Source organism: Panthera leo, chromosome B4 (assembly GCF_018350215.1).
Source record: "Panthera leo isolate Ple1 chromosome B4, P.leo_Ple1_pat1.1, whole genome shotgun sequence".
Lineage (NCBI taxonomy): Eukaryota > Metazoa > Chordata > Mammalia > Carnivora > Felidae > Panthera > Panthera leo.
This window is the reverse complement of record NC_056685.1, coordinates 92188480-92205867: the sequence shown is the minus strand read 5'-3', so window position 1 is coordinate 92205867 and position 17388 is coordinate 92188480.

Sequence of the window (17388 nt, the reverse complement as noted above, 5' to 3'; positions counted from 1 at the left end):
AAGAAAGAAGGAAAATAGTGTCCATCAATACGTTTGCAAAGGAGATTAATTCAATAAAATAAATATAGCCTTAGAGTAGGATTAATACATTGAAGTAGAATCCCAAAAGGTGAAAACTCCAGATGCAAGAAAAAAAAGTTTCAGCTGCATTATCTATGTTCTATAAATAAAAGAGCACACATGCGTGTATATATATGCAAGCTTTCAGTAGCGTATGCAAATAGACTTACTTTCTGTTTCATATTTTTCTGTTTTATTTTTGCGCTAACATGTATTTATTATTTGTATATACAAAAACATTTCTATGAGAAAAAATACTTAGCAGGGATTATGTGATGATAAAATCATGAACTTTTTTTCCCTTCTTTATATTTCTCTGCAATTAGTAAACATACATGGTGGGTTTTTAAAAAACAAAACTAAACTAAAACTGGGGCGCCTGGGTGGCTCAGTCCGTTGAGCCTCAACTTCGCTCAGGTCATGATCTCTCAGCCTGTGAGTTCGAGCCCCGCATCGGGCTCTGTGCTGACAGCTCAGAGCCTGGAGCCTGCTTCAGATTCCGTGTGTCCCTCTCTCTCTGTCTGCCCCTCCCCTGCTTGCTCTCGGTCTCTCAAAAACGAAAACGTAAAACCCTAGAAAAAAAATTTTTAACTAAAACTAAGGTAGGGATGTTTCCCACACTGGAAGATTTGCCAACATTGTATACGAGCCCACCTCTCATTTACAGTTTCAGGGAAACCTGTTCCCTGGCAATGGTTGCCAGGGCAAGCCTCCTTCCCTCGTGTTTTCCATCACTTTCTCTTTAGAGGCCAAGGGCAGGAAAGACACTGAGAGGGAAGCAAGAAGTCGCATTAGCATCATTCTGTGTGTGCTGTTTAAAAGGAGCTCTAGGTACACCCTGTGAGCAGGCACGTGCCTCCGATGGCCACCAGTGTCCCTCAAAAGTCTCAGCACAGCCACTCCTTCTTGCCCCCGGTGTGGGCCTGCACAGCAAAGGCTTCCTGCAAAGGGAAAGACTTAAAAGGAAAAGTCTTCTCTCCCCACCTATCACGCGTCATTCTCTTAACATAGTGTCACGGACTAAAAATAGAAGCGGGTTGTGAGAGAACACAGGAAGGTAGTTTTAATGAAAAGAGTCAATTTATCAGCATTAGAAATAAAAAAGAAGATGGGGGTGATAAGGAGCGGCGGATCTCCCGACGGGTCTCTGCCTCCCCCAAAGGCAGGTGGCAAACCACGTCACGTGCTGCTGTCTGAACCCAGAGACTTCAGAGGAATCGCGTGTGACACGCGGTGACTGTGGCCAGGCTGGAGGGTTTTCTGGGCCCGGTTCCCCATCTCTTCTCAGATGGAGCCCCTGGCTTCAGTAAGAACCGTGGCAGAGAGGGAGACACGCAGCGTTTTGAGCAGGAAACGCAGCGGGAGGGTGAAGAGGAGGACATGGAAGGGGTCCCCAGCCTGGGCCTGAGAAGTGGGGGCAGGGTGGCACACCCCTGCACCATTAGCCCCTTTCCCTCCTCCTTCCCCTCTTCATGCCCTGCTGGCAGCTATGACAAGGCCAGTACATGGGGACGGTGGGAGGTGTTGGCGACCATCCTGAGAGATGGAAAAAAGCCTAAGCCGAGGGGTTCCGAGCCATTCTAACACTGGAGGTGGGGAGACTGAAGATTGGCCAGATCTGTTTTGAGCTTTCCAGGACCTTTGCTGCCTGAAGACGGCTATCATTGAGGAAAGTTTTGAGCCCCTGGAGATTTGGGGCTCTTTGGGGTCCAAACTCTCTGCAGGTTGGGCTATTGGTTTCTATTCTGTGGGCACCTTGATTCTAATACTCTGGCCTCTTAGGCCTGGCCCTGGGCTTAAGGGGAAGGTGATTAAATGGCAGTTCTCTTGTCTGGAGCATCGGTGGCCTCCTCTCCTGATATCTGAGCTGCAGACGTAATGCAGAAGGATAAGGAACACCCAGATGGAAACTCCAGGACTCCAATGGGCCTTTTGGAGTTATCTGTGGTTCCTGATTTAGTCAACTCCTGTTTAAAGTTTTCTGGTGTTCTCAGCGTCAGCTAGACTCTTTCAAAGATCAGCTACCCTACCTGTGTCGAAAGCCCTCTCTGCAATTTTCTTTGCAGCTTATCTCAGGTGTATAGATTGGCGTTTAATCCTGGCCATGTGACCTTGATGCATTGTGTGGCCTCTCTGTGCCTTTGTTTCTTCATCTGTAAAAAGAAGACAGACTGCTGGAAGCATAGATCTCTATATCAGATAGGATGCTTTTGGCTGCAAGGAACAGGAAGACAATTCCAACTGGCTTCAATAATAAGGACAAATACTAAGGACAAATCGCCTATCCCATGTTGGATAGGCTTCAGAATTAGCTAATCCAGTGATTCAGTGATTTTATCAAGGATTCAACTAGTTCCGTCTCCGTATTCTACAATCAATATAATTTCTGGTGGGGTCCTTTAGGGTTGTAGGTCATTTAGCCTGTGTATTTGGGGTAACCTCCTTTATTCCCACCAGGTAGAAGAAAGAAACTGATTTCCTGTGTCTTTTTTCAGCGTGTGAAGTAAGTTTTTCAGAAAGTTCTAGAAAATCTTCCCTTATGTCTTATTAAGCAGAATTGGGTCACATGCCATGTTTGAACTAATTCATGGGAAGAGGGATGATATTGACTTTAGACCAATTACATTCACAGTCAGAGCTCAGCTTCTCCTGAGACACATGGGGAGGGTAAGAACCTGAACAAATTTGGGATTCTGTTATGAAGAAAAAAGTGGAAATGGATGCTGGGTTGGCATCCCAGGACCTGTACACATCCTTTCAGATCAAAGAATCCATTCTCCCCTCAGATACTGGTTACCGTTATCTGGGTGACCATCCTCTGAGCTATGTATTGAAAATATTTGTGGCTAGTTGTAGTTAGAGTTTTGTTGTCCCCTGACAAGAATAGAAGAAGAGTGTGTTTATTTTTACTTTTTGTAATTCCATACACTATATAGCTGCAAACACACATATTTAGGGATATTAATTCTTAGAGAATCCTTTAAACGATTTTTTAAAAGACAAAAAAAAAAAAAAAAACAACCAAACCCTGAATTTAGGAAACCAAAGCACTGTACGGATGGCAATATTTGACTTTCAAGACATTTTAACACTATTTGCATGGAGTTGTCAAAAACGACCACCTGAGGGGTGCTGGCATTAACGTCACTTAGATTCCTTTGAGTCTTTTCTTTTTCCATCTGGATGTAAAGATAATAGCACCTGATCCCCTGTGAGATAAGCATGTGAAAAAGCATTGTAAAGAATAAAATAACTAAAGAGGGGTAAGATGTTAGTACAGCCAGTGTCTCACTGTCCAAACAAAGGATTTACAAGAACAAAGACACTTCCTCTAAAGACTTTAAGACCCGTCCAATTGAGAAAGAAAAGAGCTTCCATAAAGTAGACCTACATGCGGCAGAGCAGTTCATTAGTGTGTTAATTTGGGCTTGTTCTTATATTTTCCTTTTTGGGAAGAAAGCAGAAACCACCTGAACTTAGTGTTCTTCCTGTCACTTGTAAAAACATAAGCTCATGGAAATGATAATAAGGAGTGTCTTGGCGAAGTCTGGGAGAAGGCAAATGCTTTTGAAGCTAAGGAAAGGGGGAGATAGTGACAAGGGGGAAGAGATTTGTGGATTCCATGAGTGCCTGAGATTTGGATCCTCTCCTTGGCTGTGTCCCAAGGAAGCAATGGACCTCTAATCTGCGTGGTGCACCTCAAGAGAACAAGATTCTAGCAAAATAAGAAGGGTCAGAAAACCTTCTGGGACCACTGCACTGTTGAGTAAAGGCTAGAGTGACCAACTAGGGTTGCTTGGGCCAGTCCCCTGGAACTTGGGACCTACGGTGCGAAAACTAGGAATGTCCTGGGCAAATAAGGAATAGTCAGTTACCCTAGGGGAAACTAAGAGGCAACCTTAGTTTGATGAAGTGGAGATAAGAAGACCTTCTCCTGCTTTGTGGGTGCCATGAATGTCTTCTCCAGTTGGGAGTTAAGTATGGGGGAGACGGTGTTCCAACCATGACTAAGTGACTTGGGGGACTCAGAATCAACTTTGAGTTGCTTTAGAGGAAGCAAAGAAAGTAATACTTTTTGCATATCATAGCTTGGGCACTCGGCTTCATATGTTAGACACAGATAAGAGAGCCACAATCCCTTAACAAAACTCGGGGGCCAGATATATTTGGCGATTCAGAACTTTGGGGAGTTATGAAAGATATTACAGAACATGTCCTCTATATTACATGGCAATTCCAGTGTAGGAACTTGTAAGCAGACACACTGGTGTTTCTTTATAAATATTTACTGATATTTACATTGAGGTAAAGAACAACAAATAGGCTTATGTCAGTTCAGGCCAGGCTTTGCAGCCAAATGAGTTTAGATTGGTTTAGGTTTTGCCACCAAGTCAGCTAAAGTTTTCAGAAAGTGTAAGATCTTAGATTTATGACTAATTAATGGATTGATGCTATATTTATAAATATAAAAACATGTACTCCATTATTATAGTATTAGGTCAAGGATAAAATCTATCTCCTGTTTCCCAATATTGACTTAAGAGTCTGGAGGGGCGCCTGGGTGGCTTCGGTTGGGCGGCCGACTTCGGCTCAGGTCATGATCTCGTGGTCCGTGAGTTCGAGCCCCGCGTCGGGCTCTGGGCTGACAGCTCAGAGCCTGGAGCCTGTTTCGGATTCTGTGTCTCCCTCTCCCTCTGCCCCTCCCCTGTTCATGCTCTGTCTCTCTCTGTACCAAAGATAAATAAACGTTAAAAAAAAAATTTTTTAAAATTAAAAAAAAAGAGTCTGGAGAATTAATGAACATATAGTGCTGTTTAACACATTTATAAATTTATCAGAACCTAATACTGGAATCTATAATGCATTTAAATTACAATATAAGGTGATATATGCACCATTCAAATGTTCTAGTTACACATTATAGATTTTTATCCAGACAACTGAGGTGTAATTGTCACAATTTAAAATAGCTTTCCATAAAGGTCAATTGAAATGCTGGATTTGCTTGACCTGATAATGAAGAAGTAAGATATTTTTCTTTGAGTTATACTGAACTACAGGGTGATAACGTGTACATTTTCTCCAGGGTGATCACCACGGGGCTTTTGGCCAGGAAAGTTTTGTTTAATGTCTCTGTGGAAGCCAAGTCTCTGTGGATTTACAAACTGCCATCAGGGCTCTAAGAAACAAGAGTAGTAGATGTAATAATAATAATAACAATAATAATAATAATATACTTGTTTGTAAGCCTAGAAGATGTGGTTGTTGCAAGCACATTTACTTATGTGAAAACACAGTCGTTCTCCACCCTGACTCAAAATCATGATTTTCGGGGCCCGAAAAGCTGTACCAAATAAGTTTATAATCTCTAAAACTTTGATGGTTTCATTATTATTCTTCACTAGAAAGATAGCCCAGATCTAATTTATTCAGAGCTTTGAAGATAAGATTCAGTGTCTCGAATGAAATTCAGCTGTGTATCAGAAGTAAGTGAAAGAAGAACAGGTTCATTTGTCATAATTCTTGGATTTTTCTTTCTACAGGGAAAGCCACGGGGAAAGGGAAGGTATCTTAGACATGAAACCATATATAACAGGTACCTAGACTGGACTTTATGTCCACGTCTGCACCTCTCTCATTTTGTCGCATAACATGTGATTTCTTGCTCTAATCATATAGGATGGTTGGTGAAACTTGAGACTTTGGACAGGATTTTTTCTTCTTTGTTTCACGTGTTTTCAAAAGTCTTCAAAACTCTCTTGTTGCCAGAACAGTTTATACTGTCTTTTGAAATCTCCTTGGTATCAGGATTCGATTTGGCCATTCATTTCCATCCCTTCCATCTGGATATTCAGGGCAAACCCATTACATGCACTGAAATCTGAAATATGTATCTATCGACAACACTGTGCCTCTAATTACTGGAAATGAGGCTCCTTGTCTCTTTCATGGTATTTCCTCAGAGAGGGGTGTGTGAGAAGAGCTGTGGTAATCATCTTTTTTTTTTTCCACTTCCTTTAAAACCTTCATAAAAACTCTCTTCCCACCAGCTAACCCAATGGCAAATGCATTTAATGTTCCTGATGGCCTCTGGCTCACTGATTTGCCTCATGAAAGCTGGTTACACTGGGCTTACAGTGCTCCTATGACCTGTAAGTCAAATCCACGACCCCGTGGAAGCTCTCAACTGACAGAAGCTTAGCAACTAAAAGATAAACAGCCAAGGCTGCCTTTTGCCTGTCCATACCAACCAATTTTGCTTTCTTTTGCACTCCTAAGTTCAATGGTCTAAAAGGACCCAGGGAAGTTTTAATTCAATACTGTTCTCCTTGCCACATTTCCCCCAGGACTCTAGCTAACACTAACCCAAACACAAAAGATCAGAATGGAGGCACAGCCCACATTTTTAGTTTCCCTATTAAATGTGATAACCAACTCCTTTCAGGCTTGGGCATGCAAGTCTGTATTTCTTTTCCTTGTCAATCTATAATTAATCACCCTGTAGAATAAGAAATTGGAGAGAAATAGAAAGTCATGGAAATGAACTCATAATTAAGAGTAAATTATACAGACTTTATTATTTCATGGTGTAAGCCCCAAACCATCCATACTACAGTTCAAGCTAAAACCTCAGTGGAAAGTTTCTGTTTTTAAAAGTCTGCCTCAAGTTGAAAAACGCTTTAAACGAATTGCAAAACAAAATGGAATCCACGATGGCTCGGCTTGAAGAGGCAGAGGAGAGAATAGGTGAACTAGAAGATAAAGTTATGGAGAAAGAGGAAGCTGAAAGAAAGAGAGATAAAAAAATCCAGGAGTATGAGGGGAAAATTAGAGAACTAAGTGATACACTAAAAAAAAATAATATACGCATAATTGGTATCCCAGAGGAGGAAGAGAGAGGGAAAGGTGCTGAAGGGGTACTTGAACAAATTATAGCTGAGAACTTCCCTGAACTGGGGAAGGAAAAAGGCATTGAAATCCAAGAGGCACAGAGAACTCCCTTCAGACGTAACTTGAATCGATCGTCTGCACGACATATCATAGTGAAACTGGCAAAATACAAGGATAAAGAGAAAATTCTGAAAGCAGCAAGGGATAAACGTGCCCTCACATATAAAGGGAGACCTATAAGACTCGTGACTGATCTCTCCTTTGAAACTTGGCAGGCCAGAAAGGCTTGGCACGATATCTACAGTGTGCTAAACAGAAAAAATATGCAGCCGAGAATCCTTTATCCAGCAAGTCTATCATTTAGAATAGAAGGAGAGATAAAGGTCTTCCCAAACAAACAAAAACTGAAGGAATTTGTCACCACGAAACCAGCCCTACAAGAGATCCTAAGGGGGATCCTGTGAGACAAAGTACCAGAGACATCACTACAAGCATAAAACATACAGACATCACAATGACTCTAAACCCATATCTTTCTATAATAACACTGAATGTAAATGGATTAAATGCGCCAACCAAAAGACATAGGGTATCAGAATGGATAAAAAAACAAGACCCATCTATTTGCTGTCTACAAGAGACTCATTTTAGATCTGAGGACACCTTTAGATTGAGAGTGAGGGGATGGAGAACTATTTATCATGCTCCTGGAAGCCAAAAGAAAGCTGGAGTAGCCATACTTATATCAGACAAACTAGACTTTAAATTAAAGGCTGTAACAAGAGATGAAGAAGGGCATTATATAATAATCACAGGGTCTATCCACCAGGAAGAGCTAACTATTATAAATGTCTATGCGCCAAATACCCGAGCCCCCAGATATATAAAACAATTACTCATAAACATAAGCAACCTTATCGATAAGAATGTGGTCATTGCAGGGGACTTTAACACCCCACTTACAGAAATGGATAGATCATCTAGACACACAGTCAATAAAGAAACAAGGGCCCTGAATGATACATTGGATCAGATGGACTTGACAGATATATTTAGAACTCTGCACCCCAAAGCAACAGAATATACTTTCTTCTCGAGTGCACATGGAACATTCTCCAAGATAGATCATATACTGGGTCACAAAACAGCCCTTCATAAGTTTACAAGAATTGAAATTATACCATGCATACTTTCAGACCACAATGCTATGAAGCTTGAAATCAACCACAGGAAAAAGTCTGGAAAACCTCCAAAAGCATGGAGGTTAAAGAACACCCTACTAACGAATGAGTGGGTCAACCAGGCAATTAGAGAAGAAATTAAAACATATATGGAAACAAACGAAAATGAAAATACAACAATCCAAACGCTTTGGGATGCAGCGAAGGCAGTCCTGAGAGGAAAATACATTGCAATCCAGGCCTATCTCAAGAAACAAGAAAAATCCCAAATACAAAATCTAACAGCACACCTAAAGGAAATAGAAGCAGAACAGCAAAGGCAGCCTAAACCCAGCAGAAGAAGAGAAATCATAAAGATCAGAGCAGAAATAAACAATATAGAATCTAAAAAAACTGTAGAGCAGATCAACGAAACCAAGAGTTGGTTTTTTGAAAAAATAAACAAAATTGACAAACCTCTAGCCAGGCTTCTCAAAAAGAAAAGGGAGATGACCCAAATAGATAAAATCATGAATGAAAATGGAATGATTACAACCAATCCCTCAGAGATACAAACAATTATCAGGGAATACTATGAAAAATTATATGCCAGCAAATTGGACAACCTGGAAGAAATGGACAAATTTCTAAACACCCACACTCTTCCAAAACTCAATCAGGAGGAAATAGAAAGCTTGAACAGACCCATAACCCGCGAAGAAATTGAATCGGTTATCAAAAATCTCCCAACAAATAAGAGTCCAGGGCCAGATGGCTTCCCAGGGGAGTTCTACCAGACATTTAAAGCAGAGATAATACCTATCCTTCTCAAGCTATTCCAAGAAATAGAAAGGGAAGGAAAACTTCCAGACTCATTCTATGAAGCCAGTATTACTTTGATTCCTAAACCAGACAGAGACCCAGTAAAAAAAGAGAACTACAGGCCAATATCCCTGATGAATATGGATGCAAAAATTCTTAATAAGATACTAGCAAATCGAATTCAACAGCATATAAAAAGAATTATTCACCATGATCAAGTGGGATTCATTCCTGGGATGCAGGGCTGGTTCAACATTCGCAAATCGATCAACGTGATACATCACATTAACAAAAAAAAAGAGAAGAACCATATGATCCTGTCAATCGATGCAGAAAAGGCCTTTGACAAAATCCAGCACCCTTTCTTAATAAAAACCCTTGAGAAAGTCGGGATAGAAGGAACATACTTAAAGATCATAAAGGCCATTTATGAAAAGCCCACAGCTAACATCATCCTCAACGGGGAAAAACTGAGAGCTTTTTCCCTGAGATCAGGAACACGACAGGGATGCCCACTGTCACCGCTGCTGTTTAATATAGTGCTGGAAGTTCTAGCATCAGCAATCAGACAACAAAAGGAAATCAAAGGCATCAAAATTGGCAAAGATGAAGTCAAGCTTTCGCTTTTTGCAGATGACATGATATTATACATGGAAAATCCGATAGACTCCACCAAAAGTCTGCTAGAACTGATACATGAATTCAGCAAAGTTGCAGGATACAAAATCAATGTGCAGAAATCAGTTGCATTCTTATACACTAACAATGAAGCAACAGAAAGACAAATGAAGAAACTGATCCCATTCACAATTGCACCAAGAAGCATAAAATACCTAGGAATAAATCTAACCAAAGATGTAAAAGATCTGTATGCTGAAAACTATAGAAAGCTTATGCAGGTAATTGAAGAAGATATAAAGAAATGGAAAGACATTCCCTGCTCATGGATTGGAAGAATATTGTCAAAATGTCAATACTACCCAAAGCTATCTACACATTCAATGCAATCCCAATCAAAATTGCACCAGCATTCTTCTCGAAACTAGAACAAGCAATCCTAAAATTCATATGGAACCACAAAAGGCCCCGAATAGCCAAAGTAATTTTGAAGAAGAAGACCAAAGCAGGAGGCATCACAATCCCAGACTTTAGCCTCTACTACAAAGCTGTCATCATCAAGACAGCATGGTATTGGCACAAAAACAGACACATAGACCAATGGAATAGAATAGAAACCCCAGAACTAGACCCACAAACGTATGGCCAACTCATCTTTGACAAAGCAGGAAAGAACATCCAATGGAAAAAAGACAGTCTCTTTAACAAATGGTGCTGGGAGAACTGGACAGCAACATGCAGAAGGTTGAAACTAGACCACTTTCTCACACCATTCACAAAAATAAACTCAAAATGGATAAAGGACCTGAATGTGAGACAGGAAACCATCAAAACCTTAGAGGAGAAAGCAGGAAAAGACCTCTCTGACCTCAGCCGTAGCAATCTCTTACTCGGCACATCCCCAAAGGCAAGGGAATTAAAAGCAAAAGTGAATTACTGGGACCTTATGAAGATAAAAAGCTTCTGCACAGCAAAGGAAACAACCAACAAAACTAAAAGGCAACCAACGGAATGGGAAAAGATATTTGCAAATGACACATCGGACAAAGGGCTAGTATCCAAAATCTATAAAGAGCTCATCAAACTCCACACCCGAAAAACAAATAACCCAGTGAAGAAATGGGCAGAAAACATGAATAGACACTTCTCTAAAGAAGACATCCGGATGGCCAACAGGCACATGAAAAGATGTTCAACGTCGCTCCTTATCAGGGAAATACAAATCAAAACCACACTCAGATACCACCTCACGCCAGTCAGAGTGGCCAAAATGAAGAAATCAGGAGACTATAGATGCTGGAGAGGATGTGGAGAAACAGGAACCCTCTTGCACTGTTGGTGGGAATGCAAATTGGTGCAGCCGCTCTGGAAAGCAGTGTGGAGGTTCCTCAGAAAATTAAAAATAGACCTACCCTATGACCCAGCAATAGCACTGCTAGGAATTTATCCAAGGGATACAGGAGTACTGATGCATAGGGGCACCTGTACCCCAATGTTTATAGCGGCACTCTCAACAATAGCCAAATTATGGAAAGAGCCTAAATGTCCATCAACTGATGAGTGGATAAAGAAATTGTGGTTTATATACACAATGGAATACTACGTGGCAATGAGAAAAAATGAAATATGGCCTTTTGTAGCAACATGGATGGAACTGGAGAGTGTGATGCTAAGTGAAATAAGCCATACAGAGAAAGACAGATACCATATGGTTTCACTCTTATGTGGATCCTGAGAAACATAACAGAAACCCATGGGGGAGGGGAAGGAAAAAAAAAAAAAAAAAAAAAAAGAGGTTAGAGTGGGAGAGAGCCAAAGCATTAGAGACTGTTAAAAACTGAGAACAAACTGAGGGTTGATGGGGGGTGGGAGGGAGGGCAGGGTGGGTGATGGGTATTGAGGAGGGCACCTTTTGGGATGAGCACTGGGTGTTGTATGGAAACCAATTTGACAGTAAATTTCATATATTAAAAAATAAAAAAATAAAAAAATAATAAAAAAAAAAATAAATAAATAAAAGTCTGCCTCATAAGCATTCATAAGAACCCTGCTATAAATAGGAGATCTTTACTCTTACTTCAGTGTTTTTGGTTTTTTTTATTGTTGTTGTTATAGAATGACTCTCTGTCCTGTTACAGTTGATGACACCAGCAGCCAATACACAATGACAATTTATCCCTTAAATCTGATCAGATATTGAACACTGTGGAATGAACCCAGAAGGAATGGAGTATGGTCGACCAGGGCAAGCACTTTGAGAAAGCAAGGACTCGGCGTGGAGACTGGCGAAACCTCTGTCTTTGCCAGAAGCTCATCTGTTTGCCCTCCACGGGGTTGGCTTCTTTGTGTCAACCGGAGAGAGGAGTCAGCTCCTTAATCAGAGTAACATCTACCTACTGTCCTCCGCTCTTTCCCATTAGAAGCCAATGGTTTCCTCTAGAACCTTAGAAGCAATGAGTTCATCCAGCCCAGAGTCCAAGCTAATAGAAGAACAACACTGGAGTCGTCTGAATAGCTGTCAAGCTTACAAGAATAACAACAAAAAAAATCGTTTAGAAAAATGGCCAGCCCCAGGGACCACACCTAATGTGAAATTATTAGCCTTCAGTTAAAAACTTCTTTTTTTTTTTTGCATCTCCTACTTGTGATAAGTTCATAAATAGCATTACTTGAGTTAGCTTTGCTCCGAGATCTCCCTGCAAGCACAGAACATTTGGTGATCTTTTTCTTTCTCCCTCATAGAAAATTGGAAGCTTCCACCTGTTACCTTGAAAATAAAACTAGGTCATCCATTTTCTCATAAAAGCTTAAATGGAACCAGGATTGCTATTTTAAGGCAAAATATTTGTTGCAATAGTTACATCAATAGCAAATAGGTATATTTAGCCCAAAACTCCTAGAGAAATAAAGCACCTGCAAAGAGCTCCCCCAAACCATGCCTCAGAACAGCAATTAGGGTTTAGGAAGATGATCTTTAAGTAATCATATGAACTGCCACCGAGTGACAGGAGCCTGGAGCATTCTTTTTCAGCACTGCCAGGGAATCCTTTGAGTCCCGCTGTCTACTTACCCTCAAACCAACGGGAGATGCACTGGTCCCTTGCTCCCAGGGCACTTGGAAACGCTGTGTCTTCAGATTCAGATTTATGTGACAGGCAGGTTAGGGCAAGAAACTTTGTTCTACTCACTGATGAATACCCAACACCTAGAACAGTGCCTGGCACATAAAGGATGTTCAATGAGTGAATGAATTACCGATGCCATATAGAATACAGAGGCTACAGTCACCAAAGGGAGGTCATTCAAGGTCGTAGAAGATCAGTTCAGGAAAGAGGGATTTCCCTGAGCCCTAATATACCATTTCTAGCTTTGCTGGGGTTTTTTCCCCCACCCTGGGTGTCTCTCCTTCTCCATAGAAAACAAAATGGGATTTTTCTTGTTTGAGTCTAAAAGTAGAATTGTTTGCTCTTAGGGCATGTACGTAATCACCGTACTGTGCTGTAATCATTTTACTTGTCTATCTTCCCTAAGGCCAGTGTGTCCAGGAGGCATAGCAGGTGCAAAACAAAACAGACCAAAACAAAGAAAACTTTTGAGGTTAAAGAAATGTTTTAGTATATAATATCAAGATCCAAAAACTTCATCATCATACCAACACAATTATGTTGTGTTTGAATATTTTTTAGGCGGGATGGGGCCCATGAAGGTGAAAGTGCCCAGGGCTCAGGAACGTGGTACAGCACACCCCATCACCATTAGGCTGTGAGTTTACTGCATGTGAAAATCACATTTTTCCATCTTTGTAAAGTTACAACCTAGTGCAAGTCCTGAGAAACATTTCGTGCTTAATGTATGCCTGAGCAATGACTGAAATTGATATACATTCCTCATGAAAGTCAGACAGAAAAAAATGTTGGGCCCCGATATGATTTAACTCATGAGAGGAAGCACAGAGGAAAGGGCAGATAAAAGAAGGATTCGATAAGAGAAAGTGGGTTTTTAGGACTAGGCTGGCAATAATCGGTGAGAATGCCTCAGAGGAGGCCTGGAAGCGGGAGGCTGAAGCCAGGGGGGTGTGGAGGGGTATCCAGAGGAGCCTCAAGAGCACGTAGGTGCTGAGTCCACATTTGGCAGGTGATGATGTATTTTCTGGCAGACTGACGAATAACGGAATTTGAGTGCTAGAAGTGCTTTTCAGATCCGCTCTAGCCCAACTCCTCATTTTACAGAGAAGTGTGAATCCTAGTACATTACTGGAAAGTCAGGGCCTGATGCTAATGCCCTTTCCACCGCTCTCCCACCTCTTCCAATGACTACAGTTATTTACAAGGCACGATGGTGAAATGAACAAGAAACACAACGTTTGTGTGTTTATTTTGCCTGCGGGTAAATTCCACTCACTTCAACATAGCATAATAAGACAGTCATTTTCAGAAATTTTCATACAGCTACAAGATTATTTTCAGGTCACAGAAGGGGATGTTTTCATTTCTTATTTCTCTCAACTCTTCGTCAACTCAGACTTGGGAATCACTAACATTTGCCCAGCCAGCTCCCAAGTAAGAAACTGGTCAGATGATTAAAGGTATAGGTACCCAAATCTGCCTAAAGTGGAACCAGAACCCGGAAGCTTCTCGGGTTGGCTATCAATAACTCAAAAGGAGAGGGCGACATTATAAACAAATTAAAGAAACTCCCCCACTAATAACAAACAGAGGAGCAATTTGCAGGTCACTGAAAAAGGTGTTCTCACTTTCATACCAGAATCAGTAAGCTGCCTCCACTCTGATTCCAAAAACATCCTGGTTCTACAGGTTCCCCGTGAGGCTTTCCTTCATTCTGGCAAACCGAATCCACATATCGGACCCATTCTTGAGTCATTTAACAAATATACCGAAGAGTTATTCTGCAGGAACAACAGCATAGGACATGGGATGCAAGGATGAATTACATTTGGATCCTGACTTCAAGGAGCTTATTGTCATCTGGCTGAAGGGCTGCCCAGCGGGAGGGAGAAGAGCAAGCAGGATAGTGAAGGATCACTTCACTCCATTCTGCCTCTAGGACGTGATTTTAGGAGTGAACACTTGCAATGCAATCAATTCCCCCCCGTGTGAGCTGAGCCAGAACTGAGGAAGCTAAAATGGAAGGGAATTAGGGCAGGGAGAGGTGGAGGGAGGGTGGAGGACGTTGCAGTCTGAGACATTCTCAAGGACATTCCAGTTCAGTACAGCCTATGAAAGGAAGGAACACAACTTGATTCTTCAAAATCTGAAATAAGCTTCATTGCGCAATTTCCCAAACAAGAGAGCTGTCTGATCGGTGCATTTAGCATTCTCACAAAATGAACCTATATGTGGGTTGTACCACCCGGTAGGAAGGAGGAGGCTTCCGTTTTCCATATGAAGATTGTTACCACCAGGTATCTTGACGTAGGGATGGGACATTTGTCATTACTTCTGGTTTGGAAGTTTTTTTTTTTTAATTTTTTTTTTCAACGTTTTTTATTTATTTTTTTTTTATTTTTGGGACAGAGACAGAGCATGAATGGGGGAGGGGCAGAGAGAGAGGGAGACACAGAATCGGAAACAGGCTCCAGGCTCCGAGCCATCAGCCCAGAGCCTGACGCGGGGCTCGAACTCACGGACCGCGAGATCGTGACCTGGCTGAAGTCGGACGCTTAACCGACTGCGCCACCCAGGCGCCCCTGGTTTGGAAGTTTTAAGGCGCTCTTCAAGAAACTAGCTCTTATTCCATGTTGGTAAGAGGCAGACCCGTTTCTGTAATTAAGGGCTCAGAGCTTCATAATCCCAGTCCTCCATCAAATTCATCTGTGCAGCATGAACAGGTTAACCTTTCTAAAATGCCAATTTCAGTATGTCATTCCCACAGTCCAAAACTTTTGATGGCTCCCCATGGGCAATAAGAAAAGAAGAAAGTCCTCACTCGGTATTGGAGAGTCAACCCACCATATCAGCCAACCTTGCCCATTGCTCCACCATGCAGACCTGCGGTGGGTTCTTCTCAGGAACCTCACGGCGTGCCACGCCCGCTCTCCTCTCCACACCTTGCCTACACCGTGCTCAACCTGGTGGACACCCATCCTTTGTTTCTGCCTATTTTTTCATTTATGTGTTTATGGGATAAATAGTTATGGTGCATATGGTCAGTTCTAGAAACCTTAATAGGTTCTGGAGATCCAGAGATAAGCAAGACAGACAGGGTTCCCACTTCTGGGGCTTTGAACTCCAGCTTTGGCAAGTGCCATGCAGAAGTAGAAGGCATCATGATGACGCGTAACTGTGGTTTGTCACCTTCCAGTGGGTCAGGGAAGGCTTCTCTGAAGGAGTGATTTTTAATGGGATATAAAAACTTAAGAGGATGTAGGCATAGAGCATTCTATGAAGAAAGAACCACATGTGTAAAATCCACAGGCATGTCCAATCCTAGCCATCACGCAAGTTTCAGCCCAGTTTTCAACTTCTCAAGAACGCTTTTCTGACCTCTGGAGTCCATATTGAAGACTCACTTGCTCTTCTGAACTCACCGACGCTCTAATTTTGTACCACTTTCCTAAGATGTTAGTCACAGTTTGTCTCGTGATGGTGTCACCTTTTATGCTTTTCTTCTCACCTGACTATATCAGGGCAGAGCCATGCTTTAAATGTCTTACTATCCTTACGAGGACCTAGCTTCCAGCAGGAGCTCAAAAAACGTTAATTAAATATATATATATATATATATATATATATATATATATATATATATATGCATACATGCATGCATGCAGCCATGAACGAACGGTCTGGGTGAGTTAAGATCGCACGCATGGCCATTCAGTGAGCCTTGGCAGAGGATATTACAGCAGTACAGAAGATGCTGTATTATTAAAAGTCAAAGAGTCACTGGGTATTCATCTCATTACATAGATCCTAATCTCCCATCTCCCAAAGAACCGTGGAGACAGATGAGCGTTCAGAAAGCCACTATTCATAGTGCTTGTAAGAAGATCCTTCTTCTCTACCTAATGGATGTTAGATTATATAAGTTGTTCTCGAGAAACTCTCAAAATGGAACGAGCTAAATTCCGTTGGATACAATACCTTCTTAGTGAAAAAGAAATCACCTTAACGAGCCTCCAGGCAGAAGAACCCTTTCATAGGAACCTGCTCAAGGATGTGTGAATAGTAGACACCCCTGACAGCGAACCTTTCCCACCAACCAAAATTTAGAATTAGTACCATATGCCAGTCTGCAGCAAAGTCCTCTCACACCCGCCAACATTTTCATCTCAGGGCTTCCTGCCTTCTCCATCTTTATTTCCCAACCTCCTTGCATCCGACCTGCCAAATTTATACCACGTTATATCATTTTCCTCTCAAGGAAATTTCAAAATGGAACATTTGCAATTTCTGCTGGATGCCGCAGAAACCATCTCAGTGAGTCTATAGTGCATATTTGTGTTTGAAAGCTGGCTAGAAGGGGGTGCAAACACAACCATAAGGAGGCAGCCTACCTAGAGAAGGCACAGGAAATCTGAACTATCTATACCTCAGCCTCTAGTCTCTGAGTTTTCCCATCCTCTCAATTTTCTTTTTTTTTTTTTTGAAACTTAAAACAATTTTTATTTTAATTCCAGTAGTTAACATACCATGTTATATTAGTTTCAGGTGTGCAATATAGTGATTCAACACCTCTGTACAACACCTGGTGCTCGTCATGACAAGTGCATTCCTCAATCCCCATCACCCATTTCACCCATCGCCCCCCTCCCCCCGACCTCCCTTCTGGTAACCGTCAGTCTGTTTCTTGGCTTCTCTCCCTCTCTCTTTTTCCC